The 18,122-nt window shown below is 39.1% G+C and overlaps 1 long non-coding RNA gene and 1 pseudogene across 1 annotated transcript; both read left to right on the forward strand.

The window, feature by feature from the left end:
* The first annotated feature begins 298 nt into the window (after positions 1 to 298).
* LOC149098201 (uncharacterized) lies at positions 299 to 1,144 on the forward strand (annotated as a pseudogene).
* A 12,118-nt stretch (positions 1,145 to 13,262) lies between these two features.
* On the forward strand, positions 13,263 to 16,714 carry LOC149098202 (uncharacterized). Its single transcript, XR_016203484.1, has 2 exons — positions 13,263 to 13,423; positions 15,394 to 16,714. It is a non-coding gene; the product is annotated as an uncharacterized LOC149098202 (long non-coding RNA).
* The last annotated feature ends 1,408 nt before the right edge of the window (positions 16,715 to 18,122 follow it).

Here is an 18,122-nt window from a genome sequence, read left to right on the forward strand (position 1 = left end):
AAGGACATTAGTGCAATGCATATAATTCTTGCCGCAAGTGTTGGCACTTTTGCCAAATATCTTCCGTACTTCGATTCCCCTCAATTCCCGGCAACGATGAGCTCTCAAGCATACTGCACGAGTACTATAATTTTTCACGTTGGTATTGTAAGATATTTTTGTGCTGGCATGTAGATTCGTTCGTATGCAGGTTACGTAATTATGCTAAGAAGTTAATATTTAAGGAGTTGTCCCTTCGACGGCATCTCCGCTTTTGATCAGTTGATTTTGGAAATTTTGTTTTAGTAAATTTCGAGCAATGCATGATCCACCGCCGGAGACTGCATCATTCCAACCTCAGTCGACAGACATTTCTAATTCTGACATGATCTCGCTGATTTCTTCTCTCCTTGATGCGAAGTTGCAGAAAACGTTTGGTGATTTCAAGCGATCATTAGACGAACGCGAGGTTGAGACTCGGCGAGAACTGAAGAAATTGAAAACAGACTCTAAGGCAGCTAGTTCACTTCAGTTTAAAGGTAACAGAATCCAGTTTGAGTTTAATACCCAGCTCCTTGACTGCCTTGATCTGGCTATCTCCAATTTGTCCGAGGTAAACCTGCTGGGTGTTCAAGAACATCTCCAAAAGGCCAAGTCTGACCTCGAGAAACGCATTAAGTTCATGATCCGCTTTGCTGGGCTGCTGGCTGGGCTGTAGTCGAGGAATATGAGTCCGACGAGCTCGCCGAAAATTCTGAAGACAAGAAGAAACTTCGAGTGGCTGAGCGACGTGCGCTTACCAATATTAAACAAGAAGTCTTCCAAACCTCGTGTTTCAAGGATTTCAAGAGCTCCTAAATCCCGAGATTTTCAAGCTGCACAAGGGTCTGGGTCTTCTGTTTCTACTACGTCTCTTCCATTTTCTGCCGCTCACTCGAATTTTCGTCACCCTTTCGTGCCGCCCGACAAGTCCAGCCTTCGGACGTCTGCTTTAACTGCAATCAGCGAGGATACTGGGCTAATTCGCCAGCCTGCCCTCTTTTCTACAAGACAAGAGGTAGTTTCACCAACACTGGCGCCAGTTCAACATCCACAAAGTCAACAACCGTCTGATTTGGCAAATGTTCTTGCAAGATTGGGTCCAGATAAGTATTCTGACTTTGACTTTGACTTGGATCACATTTCTCTTGATTCTGGCTTTGCTGAATATTTTGAAGGCTCTAGTCAGGTTATTGTTAAGGGTAGGCTTAAATCGAATATTTCTTATTGGTAAAGCATTGGTGCCTCTAAGTTTATTTTAGATACTCTAAGTTTTGGTTATAAGATCCCCTTTTCATGGGAACCTACAAGTGTTATTCTTACTAATAATCGCTCAGCTTTGGGTGAGAGTAATTTTGTAGAATCCGCTATTCAAGAGTTACTTAGTGTTGGCTCTATTGATGTGAAGTTTATATGAAATAATTCATATATGAACTGCGGTTGTAGATGAAAGTGAAGAATGATCATCGCAGTTAATCTTCCAATTTAAGCAATTGGAAAGAAGAAACCTGAAAAAAATCTATTGTTTCGTGTATTTACCCGCCTGACGTGGTCAATCCATTGTCAGTTTCTGTATAGTCAAGTGGTAAGAAGAGGCTCATATTAGACCTCAGACATGTTAATTTCTTTGTAAATAAGTCCAAAATTAAGTTTGAGGATGCCCAGTCCATGCTAAATTTTTTCATCGGCGATTCTCCTTCTAGTTTCTGAGTTTATTCTTTCGATATTAATTCAGGGTATCATTATGTTGAAATCTACCCCTCACATTAGAGATTTCTCGGTTTTTCGTGGGTTTTCAATGGGGTTCGAAAATATTTTAAGTTTTGTCGTTCTGCCTTTTGATCTTTCTACGGGCCCTAACATTTTCACCAAAGTTATGCGTACCCTCGTCAAGCACTGGCGTGGTCAGGCCATCCGCATTGTAATTTATTTAGAGGATGATTTAGGGGTATGTGATTCGGATACTTGCCTTCGACAATCTTTGTTGGTGCATTCTGATTTGATTAGCTCGGGTTTGTTCCAAATAAGGATAAATGTATGTGGATCCCTGTTCAGTTGCTTCGCTGGCTTGGTTTTCATTGGGATTTTGCCCGGGGTTTATTTTCTATTCCTGAAGATAAGATATCAGTTTTCCTTGCGTCCATTAGGAAGGTTTCTAGTTGTCATATAGTTACTGTAAGGCTGCTGGCTCAGGTTACCGGGCGTATCATTACCTGTATACTTTTTTTTGGCCATATTTGCAAGATTATGACGAAAGCACTGCATTCTGTTATAGACAGCAGAGCATATTGAAACGCCAGGGTTTTTCTTACTACTGAAGCTATTTCTAAGTTAAATTATTGATGTTCCAATGCTCGAGTACTTATATAATTTAATTCTAGACCTTTTGTCTATCCAGTTAATATCCCTTATCACATTGTATATTTCGATGCTAGTAAAGTTGCTTGCGCTTCTAATATTTATGTTGAGGTCGCCGGAGGGGTTTCCTGTTGCCCACAAGAATTTTCTGTTAGTTTTGCGTTAAGAAGTTTTACTCCCATTTTGCATAATTCCTCTGCTAAGCTTTATACTGATAATAAGGCCGTAGCGTTCATTACAGATTCTGTGAGCAATAAGCCGCATTTGAATGCTATTGCTAAGGATGTTTTCTGTTTAACTTCTGCTCATGGTATTGGGTTGCCAGTGGAATGGATTCCCGGTAAGCTTAATCAGAAAGCTGATTATTACAGTGAGATCGTTGATTTTGACGACTGGTGTGTTTCCAACGGTTCTTTTCGTGAAATTTATTGTCGATGGGGTCCTTTCACCGTAGATTGTTTTGCTAGTTATTGAAATACCAAGTTGCCTAGGTTCTATTCGCGCTTTTACAGTCCTAACAATTTGGGTGTAGATGCTCTAAGTCATAGGTGGGAAGGTGAAAATTGTTGGTTGGTCCCTCCCGTTAGCCTTGTCACCTAAATTATTGAGCATTTCAAATTATGCAAGTGCGTAGGCGCGCTTGTGGTCCCTTGTTGACCATCTGCCATTTTTTGGCCGTGCATTATTAATAAAGATCGTTCTTTCCGTAGTTATATTCTTGACTTCCTTTATGTTGCTAAAGGGAAGCGAGTTTTTGTGCATGGTGCTAATGAGAATTGTATTTTTGGTTCTGATAATTTTAGTTCTCCTGTCCTTTTCTTACGTGTTAATGGAGCCAGTTAAATCACAGGTGGCCCAAGCTCTCAATGTTATCCCTTTTTTTTTCCCCTTTTTTTGCGAACGTTCAGGCTAACGTGACATATGGCATGTACTATTACATAACGACCGAATTTGACCACGCGAAATATGACTCCCGCCTTGCAGCATATAGAGGTGTCATGTTTCGCGAGGTCAAATTCGGTCGTTATGTAATAGTACATGCCATATGTCACGTTAGCCTGAACGTTCACATAAAAAGGAAAAAAAAAAAAGAGAATATTGAGAGCTTGGGCCGCCTGTGGTTAAATTCAAGCCATTAGGTTGTAGTTTTTGCGTCATGAGCTCTCGGAATTAAAGTGTTTGCCACTTGGCTTTGTGGGTTTATTTCTTTGCCGCTGGGCATTTGCGCACTTGCTTTATTTCTGGTCGCCACTGGGCTTTTTTCACGGCCACTAGTAGCAGTCCGTGTTGAGATTTGTTGCTTGCTGTATTCCCCACTGGACTATCTGCCTATACCTGAGACTATTTTTCTGTTTAATTTGTCATTAGTTAAAATTCTTGTTCTATTTTTTTTTCTGCACAAGGTGATATTGTTTTTGCGCGGACTAGTTCCCCCCTACAGAATCCTGAACTCAGAAGACTTGCCAGTCCGCTTCCGACTCGTGCATTGCAATCCTGGGCTCCATGCACCATTGATCAGTATTCTAGGTTCTTTCAGAAATTCAGAGTCTGGGCATCTTACTTTCCTGAGATCACTGCTTTGCCTACAAGGCCGCCAGACGTCGCTCTTTACGTAGAGCATCTTATCGAAAGTGATACAAGTTCCTCCGTACTTCATCATGCTTCTTGTGGTATTTCGTGGGCTAACAAGCTCTATGGTTTTCCTGATCCATGTCAAGATCCTCTGGTAAAGAACATTCTCGAGGCAGGTGTCCAGATTTCCGCTAAACCAGTGGCTAGAAAGGAGCCAGTTACTCCTGAGATGATTTCTTCAATATGTTCAAAGTATGCCTCGCCATCTGCTAACCTGTCTAGTCTCCGAATTGCAGCTTTATTTATTACTGCTTATTGTGCATTTCTACGCTTTGATGAGCTAGCTAAGTTGCGCTGTTGTGATGTAAATTTCTATAATTTGGATTACGTTAAGATAATTATTACTAACAGTAAGACTGACGCGTACAAGGATGGCTCCTCAGTTCTTTTGGCTCGGACAGGCACTGTCACTTGTCCCTATACGTTACAGTTCTCGTTATTTTCATCTCGCTGCTTTGAATTGCAATTCTAGCGATTTTGTATTTGGCAATCTTGTTTATCGTAAGTCCACTCTTAGTTATTCTTTAGGTTCGCGACCTATATCCTATACCAGGGCTAGGGAGCTTTTGCTTAATTCCTTAGTTGAACTTGGTTTTCCTAAGTCTAGTTATGGTTTGCCAGCGACTTCGACATGTTAATGAAGTTCTTATCTTATCTTATCTTATCTTATCTTATCTTATCTTATCTTATCTTATCTTATCTTATCTTATCTTATCTTATCTTATCTTATCTTATCTTATCTTATCTTATCTTATCTTATCTTATCTTATCTTATCTTATCTTATCTTATCTTATCTTATCTTATCTTATCTTATCTTATCTTATCTTATCTTATCTTATCTTATCTTATCTTATCTTATCTTATCTTATCTTATCTTATCTTATCTTATCTTATCTTATCTTATCTTATCTTATCTTATCTTATCTTATCTTATCTTATCTTATCTTATCTTATCTTATCTTATCTTATCTTATCTTATCTTATCTTATCTTATCTTATCTTATCTTATCTTATCTTATCTTATCTTATCTTATCTTATCTTATCTTATCTTATCTTATCTTATCTTATCTTATCTTATCTTATCTTATCTTATCTTATCTTATCTTATCTTATCTTATCTTATCTTATAGCTTAAGATCAGGTGGTGGCTCTGCCGTCGCGAATGCTGGCATCAACGATCGTTTGTTTAAACGACACGGTCGTTGGAAATCGGATCGTGCAAAGGACGGCTATGTTAAAGACAACATCAATTCCCTTCTTTCACTTTCTCGTTCCCTAGGTCTATAATTTTCTTTAAATTGCGCTTTATCTTCGAAATGGGGCAATTTATGTCTGATCAATAAACGAGATGACCCCTCCTATATGACTGAGTTAGAAAATATTTTGTTTTCGTTTCACTGCAGAGTGATTAGACAACAACTATATTTTTTCACGTAGTTATTATAAGATAGTTTTGTGCTGGTATGTAGATTCGTTGGTATGCAGGTTACGTAATTATGCTAAGAGGTTAAAATTTAAGGAGTTTGTCCGTCAGGAGTTGTCACTTCGACGGCATCTCCGCTTTTGATGAGTTCATTTTGGAAATCATGTTTTGTCTTAGTAAATTTCCGTGTTTTAGTTTACTACGTTTATTGTGCTAATAACTACCCTAGTGCAATCTATGTCTGATCAATAAACGAGATGCCCCCTCCTATATGACTGATGTTTTCTTACTTATACTAAGTTAGAAATCATTTTGTTTTCGTTTCACTGCAGAGTGATTAGACAACAAGTCCTTATTTAAGAAGGGTTCAAAGTCGAACGGGGAAGGCGGGGGAGGGGTGGAGTGGTCAGTCTTTGTACCTTAAAGAGCAAACAGATCATTTTCGTGAATGCTTTTGCATGATCAAGCAACATACTTCATAGGGAGTGTACTAATCCTGTCCGATGCGACCTTTTGCAAGTTACAAGCTGTATTCAATGAGGGTCTGAATGAGGTTAACCGACTAGCGACAAAGGGCGAAAAATATTACTGACTACTGACAAAACGAGGAAAAAAGTACCGACTAGCGACAAAAAAATAACTGAGATTTACCGACAACCGACAAAGTAATGAAATTTCAACCGACCGCCGACACGAAGACCCATCCTCCCCCGCATTTAGACCCTCTTTAATTTCACCATAGTTTTTAAAAAGTCGCTCTTTCAAGGTTAAATAGGTGCTCAATACTTTTAAAATTAATGCACGGGAATAGAATGTTAAATTTCAATGTTCAAGAAAAACAAAACATGTCCAAGGGAAACAAAACACAACCAAGGTATCTGTTTTCGGCAAATAAACTGTCCGATGTGTCACAATTGCGAAACAGTCACCCCTCTTGTGCAAAGAATCTCAGTCGTTGGTTATCAATACTGTGAATAGCGTCCTTCAGTCGTAGATTGCTGTTGAGGTGACATTTCAAGACAACATGCCAATGTTTTCATGATCAATATTCGAGCGAATGACCTCTTGAACCAAGGTATAAAGTAATATAGGTCCATTGCGAGTTAAGTTGTTTTTCTTTCAATTGAATACTTCGATCTTAATTAATAAATCTCAACAAGATTTATCTTGTTCTTTTGATCTCAATTGATATTTTCCCTTGGTATCAAAAGTGTACACGGTCAATTCCTTTTGATGGTCGAGATCCAGCTATCGCTAACAAATCTGGTGAATAGGCAATAAAACGGAATGATAAAATAGTAAAAAAGTCAGTGTCAAGGAAATGTAAATAGAATGTTCCGACTTCCTTGAGCGATACAGTACTTATCAAACCATCCGTGGTAGAGGCGGATGGCGGGGGCTGACCTGAAAGAAAATCAGCGTCATTGAACATTTTCGGGCCCTTTAGATCTCAATTTTTCCCATGCAAACTGTTGGGTGTTTAGCTAACAGAATCGATTAACCGATCTTATATTGCTTCTTAATACGATCTACCTCAGCGGAAATTTGTTTGTTCTTAGAACTTCCATGGAAACTTAACTGCTCCCCTTGAAATACCGGTTATATGAAGTTCTTCTCATACAACTAAGCACACCCAATATCATAGTTTCTTGACCAACCTGATCTCAACTTACCATAGCTAAAACAAATATACCTGATATCAGTATGCAATGCTTTTTAGAATCAGGTCAGCTATCGAACAAATTCCTGTCATTTTTTATGAATTATATAATGCAAATAAAATCAAATGAACCATGTATAAAAGAAAGCTCTAGCTCTGTAAGATTTTAAAGTTATTCATCTGAAAGAAATAACTGGACAGAGAGCGGATAAATGGATTTTACATATACTTTTCTAGTAAGGAATATTACTACTAAGGTTATTGCAATCTTAGATTTTATGATTCTCAAAGTTTAACTTTAAAAGGTCTAATCTTTTGTGTTTTACCCTCGTTAGGTTACTCTCTTTTTCGTTAAACGTGCTCTTTATTATATATTATAGAGCATGTTACCTTGTTTGAGAACTTTAAAAACACCCAATGTTTGCTGCTTGAAGGAAATGCCACATTGAAACGGTTTCAGCCGAAGGGTAGTTATAGACAGAGTTTTTGGGCGTTTAAGAACGTATTTTAAAGGACTGCGAGACATCAAAGATCTTTATTTCTTGTGAAGTTTTAACAACGGCGCAGTTTCCCGATTTACTCATCACTCAATGGCCATGTTATAATTGAAGATACAGTTTATTCCCGCTATTTGGAATGCTCTGGGGAAACGAAATATAGTTCGAAATGACGAGAATTCGAAATAAGCGAGTTCGAATTAGCGGGATCTAACTGTATCATTTCTTCATCCCTATGTAGGCTGCTGCTGTGTGCTTACTGGTCCCTGTGGAAACAACAACTCTAGGGAGCCTTCAGTCACTTTTAAGAACAAAAAGCGACGACTGTCCCGGTAATCTTTTACAGATTCACTTTGATGGAAATAGAACCGAGGCAAAATCCAATGCACAATCCACAAGGACCTTAACAACTAGTAAGTCTTAGTAAAAACTTCACTAGCGTTATTGCCCTAAGGTCCCAAATTTACGAACTGATCATTAATTTCTGATACAGAAGCCCGTTATATGCGGTTTCTCGAGGGACGAGAAACCGCGCGCAAACGCGCACAAACTATTATAAAAATGGCTTTAGCTATAGTAGCGTCATTCTTTGGACTAGATCTTACATTGTAAATTTTCAATTCGTATTTTGTAATTATTCTTTATTGTTTATTTGCACACGATCCCACAAGCTGCAAGCTCAATTGCTTATTGTGTTTAAATAAAGGTTACTTGCTTACTTACTTACTTACTTACTTACTTACTTACTTACTTACTTACTTACTTACTTACCGTCTTACTTGTGACTTAAGGGAAGCAGAGTCTCTGAGGCAGTTTAAATGCCTACTCGAATGAGATGTATAGGCACGGCATTCGTGGAAAGCAGCTTTTTTATTTTATCATTTTTATGATATTAGATATTAGGAATTGAAAACATTTGTAGTTTTAGCTGACGAGTTTTTTACCGCGTTAAAATAAATAAAGATTGTCTTGCCCGTATTGTTTAATCGAATGAGATTGAATGTTGTCTAGTAGGATCAGTAATTGAAATTGTTTGAAGAAATGTTCCCTAATAGTGTATTTTGTATTTCAAAGGATTTACGATTGAGGATACCAAAGCCGGAAAGAAGTGCATCCAATACACTGATGAACAAGACGGTAACACACGCTACTACGCGCTGAAGGTCATTAACAGGACAAGGGTCACGCCGACGGTCACTTTTATGGTGAGTTAAAACTACCTATAAGCGTCTATTGGCAAGTTTATTTCATACACACTTTTTACTGATATTATAGTTCTACTGTGGGCAGTACCGGGCCGTAACACTGTTGAATTTATTGGACATGCACTACTAAGTTGAAATTTGGACAGAAGGATGATTTCTTTCCACCTACGCTAGATCTGAAATTCCTGAGTTTGTTGACGTTCTTCATACACAAACGAAACGATTTTGTTGTTTTGGTGCGAGCGATCTATGAAAACAACAGTATTCAAGAAAAGTAAGAGACTATGATCTAGTATCTTGAAAAAAAGTCAAATTTGGCGGAAACATTGCCCTAGATCGATCAGCTGTATAATATCCGAAGTCTATATAGAAACATGCAACTCAAGAGCTTTATTGGCTTAGCCATCATGGTATATGAGTAATTCACCTTTTGCTGTTCATTTACAGAAAATATCCATTCATTTGTGTCCAAATTATGGTCAATATACTATCATTAACACCAATATGACCTTCATTTTGGCTTAAGGAACGTTCAAGAATAACATTTACATATGTATTAACATTCAAAATCATCAAAAGATAAACAATAGTTTCCCTTGACATTCATTGGCTGTAAATGTATTTTCATTTTTGTGGAATGAAATTCGTTGTCACGAAACGACAATCATTTCCACTTTTGGACAATCTTCTTTCAACAAAAGACTTTCAATAACAGAATTTGCATGAGAACTCACAATCAATTGCATTATTATACAACCATATCCGTGAAGATGACAATCTTTAGTATGTTGAGACAGACATAACCGTGTTTTCAACTAACGTTAAGAGAAAACAATAGCTCATCAGCGTAATTCTTTTGAACAGAGATGTTGTGGTTCTGTTAGCTTTGATTTCATTAAACCTGCCACAACCGTGGCCAGATTTATCCAACACAGTTGTTTGTTTACATTTTAAATCTGGTCCTTATCGGAAAGTACGTGGCCGGAAATGCAAGCAGAGCTCGCGCAGTGTTGGGCCTTGTTTTGAACGCATGCCTTGATGTAAACAAATGATATTATGGCTGTAATGTTTGTCTCAACGCACTTAATATTGTCACCTTCACGGATATGGTTATATAATAGTGTAATTGATTGTGAGTTCTCATGCAAATTCTGTTATTGAAAGTCTTTTGTTGAAAAAGGATTGTCCAAAAGTGTAAATGACTGTCGTTTCGTGACAACGAAATTCATTTCGACAGAAATGAAAATACATTTACAGGCAATGAATGTCAAAGTAAAGTATTGTTTATCTTTTGATGATTTTGAATGTTAATACATATGTTAATGTTATTCTTGAACGTTCCTTACGCGGAAATGAAGGTCATATTGGTGTTAATGAGAGTATATTGACCATAATGAAATAAATTTGGACACAAATGAATGGATATTGTCTGTAAATGAACAGCAAAAGGTGGTGATATATAGATTTAGCCAAGCCTAAAAGCGGAGCTTCTGGACCGGATTGTTCAAAGCTCGATTAAGCTAACCCAGGATAAGCGAGAATTTTGATTTGATTTTGTAACTTTGCGGTCAGGTTTTCTGTATTTTTTTTGGCCATCTGTTTTGAGTTTGAATAAACTCAAACTACAAAAACAAAAGTAGTGAAAAACATCTGTATAAAAGATAAATTTATGATTTTGTTAACTTTAAACCATGGGTTGGCTTTATGTAGACTGAATTTGAGCCGCCTCCTCCGCTCGCTGAGTCACTCGGGGAGAGAGACGTCTGAACGCACCGGGCGACAATGCTGTCCGGTGACGTCACTACCAAAAACCTGGTAGTGGTTCTGATTGGTTGCCGTGTTAATTTATTCGCCCGACTCGAATGATTTGAATAATTTTATTGCCAAACTTCGCACGTTCAAGATGGCAGAAGAAACAAACAAAGACTTAATCCGCGTCAAGAAAAGGCACTTTGAAATTTCTTAGCCGAAGCGATGTATTTGTAAACTTGCCTACGGGATATGGAAAGTCCTTAATATATCAGACGTAAGATGGTTCCACTCGTGGCAATTGAACTTTCAAAGCAGCACAGCCGTTTCCCAAACGAAAGCATAGTCGTTATTATTTCGCCATTGTTTGCTTTACAGTGGTTATCAATCACAAGCGACCTTCAGCGCAAAAACGTCTGGACGAAACCAAAGGTTTGTTGGACGTCAATCATCCCCGCCTCCTTCCGACTGTATGTGAAATTTACCTGAAAAAAGAAGTCTGAAACCTTGCAGCAGTCCACTTGCAAAAATTATCATTTTACTTTCGATATGTACGGCTAGCTCACTAAATACATTGGCATTAACCATTCCTTGAAGTCTATAAATAAAGACGTTTGCGTTTGTCGGGTTCTTCAACGACCATTCGCATGCATGAACGACCCCAAAATCAAGCAAATCTGCACGCGAGCGAACAAATTATTTCTGCACGTATTTCTTGGGGCTACGGACTGAACAATACTTAAACATATAAAACTTATAACTTATTACCTTACAAAATTATAAGGTTTACAAGGAGTTTAAGTCTTGTTCAGTCCGTAGCCCCAAGACAAATACGTACAGAAATAATTTAGTTCGGGGTACATTTGCTTGACCTCGGGGTCATTCATGCATGCGAATGGCCGTTGAGAAACCCGATCCGCCCGTTCAGTGACAAATTTAAGGAATAATTAATGCCAGTGTATTTAGTGAGCTAGCCGAGCACACTGAAAGTAAAATAATAATTTTTACGCGTGGACCGCTGCAAGGTTTAAGACTTTTTTTTGTAAATTTTGCATCAGTCGGTGAGGAAGCGGAGATGATTGACGTCCACCAAAACGTAGGCTTTGTCTAGACGCTTTTGCGCTGAAGGTCGCATGTTATTGAGCATAAATTACCACATTTGACTCGTGACGTCACCGGACAGCATTATCACTCAGTGCTTTCAGACCCCTCTCTCTCCGAGTGACTCAGCGAGCGGAGGAGGCGGCTGAAAATTCAGGCTAGGCTTTATGCAACTATTTACAATAAGTTAACTTGCCACGAGCCCGCGATCGAACCGAAAAGTAACACTTGGTCAGCAGTCAACTTTAAAAAACACGTGACGTCGATGAGCTCTAAAGTTGAGCCTGTGACATGGTCACGTGATACTGGTAAGCGGAACGTTGATATGACAGGTGTCAATTAACCATAACATGGATGTCAAACATCAAAGACGAACGAAGGCTACATGTTGCTGTCAACCTATTAGCTGGAGTATGGCCGCCATCTTGCACGACTCCGCCGTCGTCGTCGTGTGTACGCGCCCACAAGTAATACCGCTACCATGATAACCATGAGAAAATCAATGCATGGGCTTCCTTTTATTTCCTATATGAGTTTTACCCTTCGATTTATAACCCGCGCGTCGCGCTTGGGCCATAAATCGAAAGGGAAAAAATGCGGCCCGTAACTTACAGTACGGACCTCGAACTTGGTTAGTAAGAGGTATTTATAACCCACCCATTAATCTTGGCGCGATTTTATTGGTTATTTTAAGTCGCGTGGTGAAAACTCACAGGACAGTTATCACGCAATAACCCCCGCCCGCGTCGATATTTGTCCTTCGATTGCTTCCGTCGAAGAGAAACACAGTCAGCACTAGAGTTTCAAATTTTCTTTTCTCTTACCTGGAAGGAAACCAAACTCGCTTTGTTGAGCGTAGCGATAGTGACATTAAATAGCTGGTCGCAAATGCGTGTACATGTAGCATCCGCCGCGCTATCGTAAAATAATTGTTTAAAATTGTCTAAATTACACCGCGGCGCGAAGATAACAATGTTATTTTCGAGTAGTAAAATATTGTTTTGAACACAAGAAAATAAATTCATTTCTTTAAGCCACCGTGAAAAAGCGAGAAATGACGTCATCACTAGTATCCTCTTCACTAGCGAGGATATGGAAAATACGCCACTCGGGTTCCGGATGTGGTTTTGTATGCATTTTACGAGTGATGTATTTCCCAGTAACACACCCGTCTCTTGTGTCTACATGCCCCTTATGTGGGCTATATATGTATGTGCGACCCCAAAGGGTATGGTTTTTTTTACCCGTTTTGGTCAGAAATAGAGTTTCAATTTTGGCCCTTCTGTTTTCATATAGGGCATGATTTTCGCACTCTAGTCTCGGGTAGATTGGGTAGCCCTTAACAATGCCTGTTACATTGGTCTGAAACAGGGTATTGATTTAAGGGTGGTGTTATGAAGAGCAGACGTAAATATTTAAGTTTCTGGAAACTTCTAGAATGTCAAGTCACGCAATGTTTGTGCCAGAACCTTCTATTGTCACGCTATGGAACATTTTAGAACATTCTACCGAATGATGTAATGATAATGTAATGTTACATAAATAGAAGGTCCAAGAATGTTCTAGAATATTTGATAAATGTATATAAAGAATTAGCTAGGTAGTATAGATTACTCTCGTTAGTTCTCGGCAGAGATCGAGTTGACAAGCTACCGTCTCGTTAGTTGTTCTCGGCAAAGACCGAGTGGAAATGCCATAGAGTGATATTGCAATTGTGAAAGCTATTGAGGAACTTTGTTTAAGGTCAAGTGGACCGTAAGGAGACACTGAGATTTGCTGTGAGTTTGTGTCAGTGGTGACTCAAGTTTAGCAGTATGCTTAACTTAGTTTAGTAGTAGATTGTATTGTTTAGAAATCGCTCCTTTGTCGCTAAGATTATATTACATATTGTTAAATAAATAAGTTGGGTTCGTAGAAGAGTTTTGTAGTTTCTTTCTGGCGGTCAAGCGAGACCGTAACAGTGGTCATGATAAGGTCTTAAAAAATGAGGGAAAATTGCAGATTTCGGTCAAAGGGAAAGGGTTTTTGGAAGCGGGCCGCACAACAAAACCCAATTTTCTGGGAGTACAACTCCTGGAAGGAACAAGTAAATATCTGTTTAGCCATGTAAAATGAGAGTTTGTTATGAGCGGAATCAGGAGCCATAATCGGGGAAATGGCGTCCGAAATTCCCGAAATGTTTGATGCTTTTGGCCCACAACTCAATACTTTCATGCCTGTTGGAATTTTGCTTCAGTGTTTTCGTCGTAAGCTGCTCCAGTTTGAGTGAAGTAAGGCAGTGTCAAATTTAGTTATGTGCCGCTTTATATCACTGACCAAGTTGTGTTCCGCAGCTTCTTTTACAAGGGCTCCACATTACTCCACTCCAAGGTTCACACATGTTGAAGATTAACAGCTTTTCCAAAACACAGCAAAACACTAGTTGGATATATTTGGATATAGCAGCGTTTCAGGACTTCAAAGTTTCCCTCCTCTTTCCACACGCTTGCGAGGATTTCACAGAGTCTATTTCGACCGAACAGTAAAACAAAAAATAATTGCAAATTTGAGTTTCGCCTGAATTGTAAGCAACGCTTGATGTTTTATCGAGGCCCAATAAGCGACAATAAAGTTTATGTCTGAAGATGCTGCTCAGTTTTGTTTGTGTAAAAATCCAATAAATTGACTGTTATCGATGAATAAGAGCGTCCGCCGATGCGTGTTTTGTACAGTCAGTAAAACATGACAAATTGGACTTCTTCACTTTCGAGTAAAAACGTACATCGAACTCATGTATCTCTAGTTTTTAAATATGTTTAACGTTGATAAATGTTTGAGAACATGTTAAGAGCCTAGCTGAAAATATGTGAATACAGCAGAAATAATCAGCTTTCTTTAATCAACTCGAATAGTCGCGTTACTCGAATAAAGATTTCGATCAGATTTTGTTGGTTGAGTTATCAAAACTCCTTGTCTATTTTATTTTCGCAGTGTAAAATTTCACTATGTTAAAGAAACACTCATGATGTTAGTAGCCTTTTGCAATTGGTGTTGGTGAAAATTGTTGCAGCATCTCGGCACAAGAGACAGCGAAAGAAATCTTTGTCAAGATTTGTTGACAATTGAAAACACCGACTCGGACTTGAAAGCGCTGCACTATGCAGATGAACTACTTGGAGGCGTCAGACTGTCCTTTCAAAAACTTTTGCAAACTCGCCAAACAAACAGAGACAATAACAAACTATCAAAACAGGGTTTGGTTATGATTAAGCATTGTTTGGGAAACTCACAAATTAACTCGATACTAGAGTAAAGAGTTTTCTTACATAACTTTTCTTTATAGAACAAGCGCAAAAGCTTTCGCGTACAACTAGCGCGAGCATTCATTCACAGTGCGAAATCGGAGTCATGTTTTCGACCCTGACAAACTCACCTTTTCCATTAGCTCAGAGCATAAAACTACATATAAGAGCCCTGGGTCTTATTCCCTGCCTTATTCCCTGCCATCGCTGTGAAAAATCTGCAAGAGAATCTCGCAACTCTCACCATTTGATCATGCAACGTGACAACATCCACGCGAGAGCCCCCGACATGTGCGTGGATCCGCGCGGATATATGACGTCAGGATGGCGCAATTTGTTCTAAAAATAGAAAAATTGTCCCATATCATAGGTGCGCGCGGATCCCAAGACTTACGGTCTCCGTCCCCGATTATGTCTTCCTGGTGGAATGTTAATTGATTATTGTTTTCTTTTAATTGCTTTCATAGAATGAGCGATGCAACTCGTCAACTGATGATGCTTTCCTGTTTGATGAGGAATGGCAACCACCTCATCATAGATATTATAAACACACGCTTCCTGATAACACTAGTTTGTACCTAGGAGTAAGTAAGAACTGCACTGATGATAGATTGTATCTAACGTGCAGCAACAGCAACATCGGCAGCAACAGCAACATCGGCAGCAACAGCAAAACCCGTGACAGGCGCTGTACATTTCGATGGAGGTCATGAATCAGTTAATCAATCGATCGACCATTGAATTGATGAATAAGAGAGTAAATAAATAAATCTAAGCGTGAAACAATTATGAAATAGAAAACATGCACCGTGTTTCTATCAAGTTTTAGTATAAATCTACTAGCATTCCATCACGAATGCCGCGCCGTTAATTATCTGATTGGCTAAGCCACTCACTATCTATATTGTCTGCGCCCTCGTCAATTATCACGCAATAGAAATCTCGAGCTCATAATCTAATTGTGTAATAGAAACACAGTGTTTCTATTTAACAAATTGAGGTCAGTTTTTCATGCGTTTGTCGTGTTATTAATGATGAATTTCGTCATAACATTGTCAAAGTAGCAGTGGATCCGCAGACTACTTTGACAATGTTATGACGAAATTAATCGTCAATAACAGGACAGACGCATGAAACAGTGACGTCAATTTGTTTTTTACAACAACAAATTGTCCGCTGTCGATGGTTGACGCATCGCAAAAAATAAAATTCATGGGTCTGTCCGCATATTGACCATGAAATTTAACCAACGTATGAGAGCCCGAGATTTTCTACAATTATTGAAAAAAAAAAAAAACTCGATAGAAACATGGAGAATAAGGTTCCATTTTTTTTTTTTGAAATTTCCGCGGCGAAAGAAAAAAAAAAAAAGAAAAGAAAAGAAACAGCAAAAGTTGTTTACTTCGATCATTAAAATGTAAATTCTCTTTGCTCACGCTATCGTTACGTCAACAGCTCGGCTAGTTCTGTGTTTGTATCGGCGAGTTATGGAAAAACGAATTTGAACGATTCAGTGCGCGTATTTTCTTCGGCTACTTTCTAAACATTCATAGTAATCCAATTAATGAAATTGTTTTCAGAAAGTAGGTTACAGCACTGAGTTGACTGTAGGAGTAGGCTTAGTACGCAAAGTCTTTACAAAGTATTAAACTGGAAAGAGGAAGTGGCGGTAATTTTAGAGAAAGCAGCTGATTAAGCTACAGGTTATTTGGTGATTTTGAGAAGACTGATAGTTAACTGTAATTATTATCATGCATGTTAAAAATAAAAATCCAACAATGGTAATCATACGATGAACCTGTATTGGTATCAAGTGTTTTTTTGTTTCACCTCAGCGGAGAGGTCTCTTTTGAGCTAGAGTCCTAAGTGTAATCAAGTGTCGCTTTTAAATCTGAACTTAGCCGGTTAACTTTGCGAGGCCTGAAGCCATAGTCAGAAATCTTAAGACCGCTTCTTTCTTATATCCTGGGCCTCGGCGCTGCGGGAGGGGTTGGGTGGGTGGGAAGTTGGACAAAATATCCTGGAAGCAATTGTGCAAAACAAAGCACCGAAGAGAAACATATAGAAGAAATCGGAAAAAAAAACTCTTAAAGGAACTGACGTTGAAAAAAATTGTTGCTCCGAAAAATTGCCCAATTGCACGGCTCCTAAAGTAAATCGGTCTGTCCTGCGTCCAGACAATACCAGAGCGTGTGTGTCCCTGCTGCATGGTTAGTCCTCAGGCGTCACTTCAACGGTCGGATTGTGGAACATGTGGAATTTTGGGCCTCTTCCCAGAAAACGTTGCGGTTCCTGTTTCCTACCTTTCATTACGAAATGCGACAGTGTCTGGTGACGAAACATCGTCCCACGGTCTTATACCTCGGTCTACCTTCTTCTTCCAGCGGCCCTTTTGCTTAGCACCAAGAATCGGGATCTTTCGGGAAGCCACTCATACGTCACATTGATAATAGGCTCCCTGTACGCATGTTTAGGAACCGTTCTTGAGCTTGGAGACATGCGCTCGACATGCGTGTTCAATCAAGTCAGAATTACGATTTTCTGGTTTCCGAGTTTTGATTTGTTCAGAGCTTCATGATTTCGGTCCGCCTATTAACCAAAAACGCAGCGTCTGGGGCGAAATTTCCTTGGGGTTTGTGCTACTTCAGGACACACCCACAAATGGGCATGCCTGTCCGTGCTTTTGTCTGAACAAGTTAAAGGTAAGGAAAAACCCGTAGTATAATATAAACCCAAATATGTTTGGTTAGTTCCGCGGGCAAGATGGGTTCGAGATCGCCACTCTATAGTGTGATGGTCTCATTTTATAAACACTGTAGTGACGAGGCTTATTCGGTCAAGACTGGCTGGTTATTGGCATCGCTTTTTGCTGCGGCATTATATGAAGCTCAAGCTGCATTCATTGTGTCGAAGCCAAAATATCTTTGAGTATGATTCTAGTTAACAATTATTCCACGAGCGGGCGTTGGACATGAGATCATAGATAGCCAACGAGGCACGTAGTCCCGAGTTGGATATGGTTGTTTTTTGTCAAAAATGACCCCAAAATAAATATAAAACTAAACCGAAATAAAATTAAAAACGTATCCCCGCCGCACCCGCCCCCCCCCCCCCCTTTCCCCCCGCTCCCACAAAAAAAAAAAAAAAAAAAAAAAAAGTAAGCTTACGCTTAACATATTTGTAGGGCATGGTACAA

The sequence above is a fragment of the Orbicella faveolata genome, unplaced genomic scaffold (assembly GCF_042242905.1).
Source record: "Orbicella faveolata isolate gen_17 unplaced genomic scaffold, um_ofav_v1 contig_46, whole genome shotgun sequence".
In the NCBI taxonomy this organism is placed as follows: Eukaryota; Metazoa; Cnidaria; class Anthozoa; order Scleractinia; family Merulinidae; genus Orbicella; species Orbicella faveolata.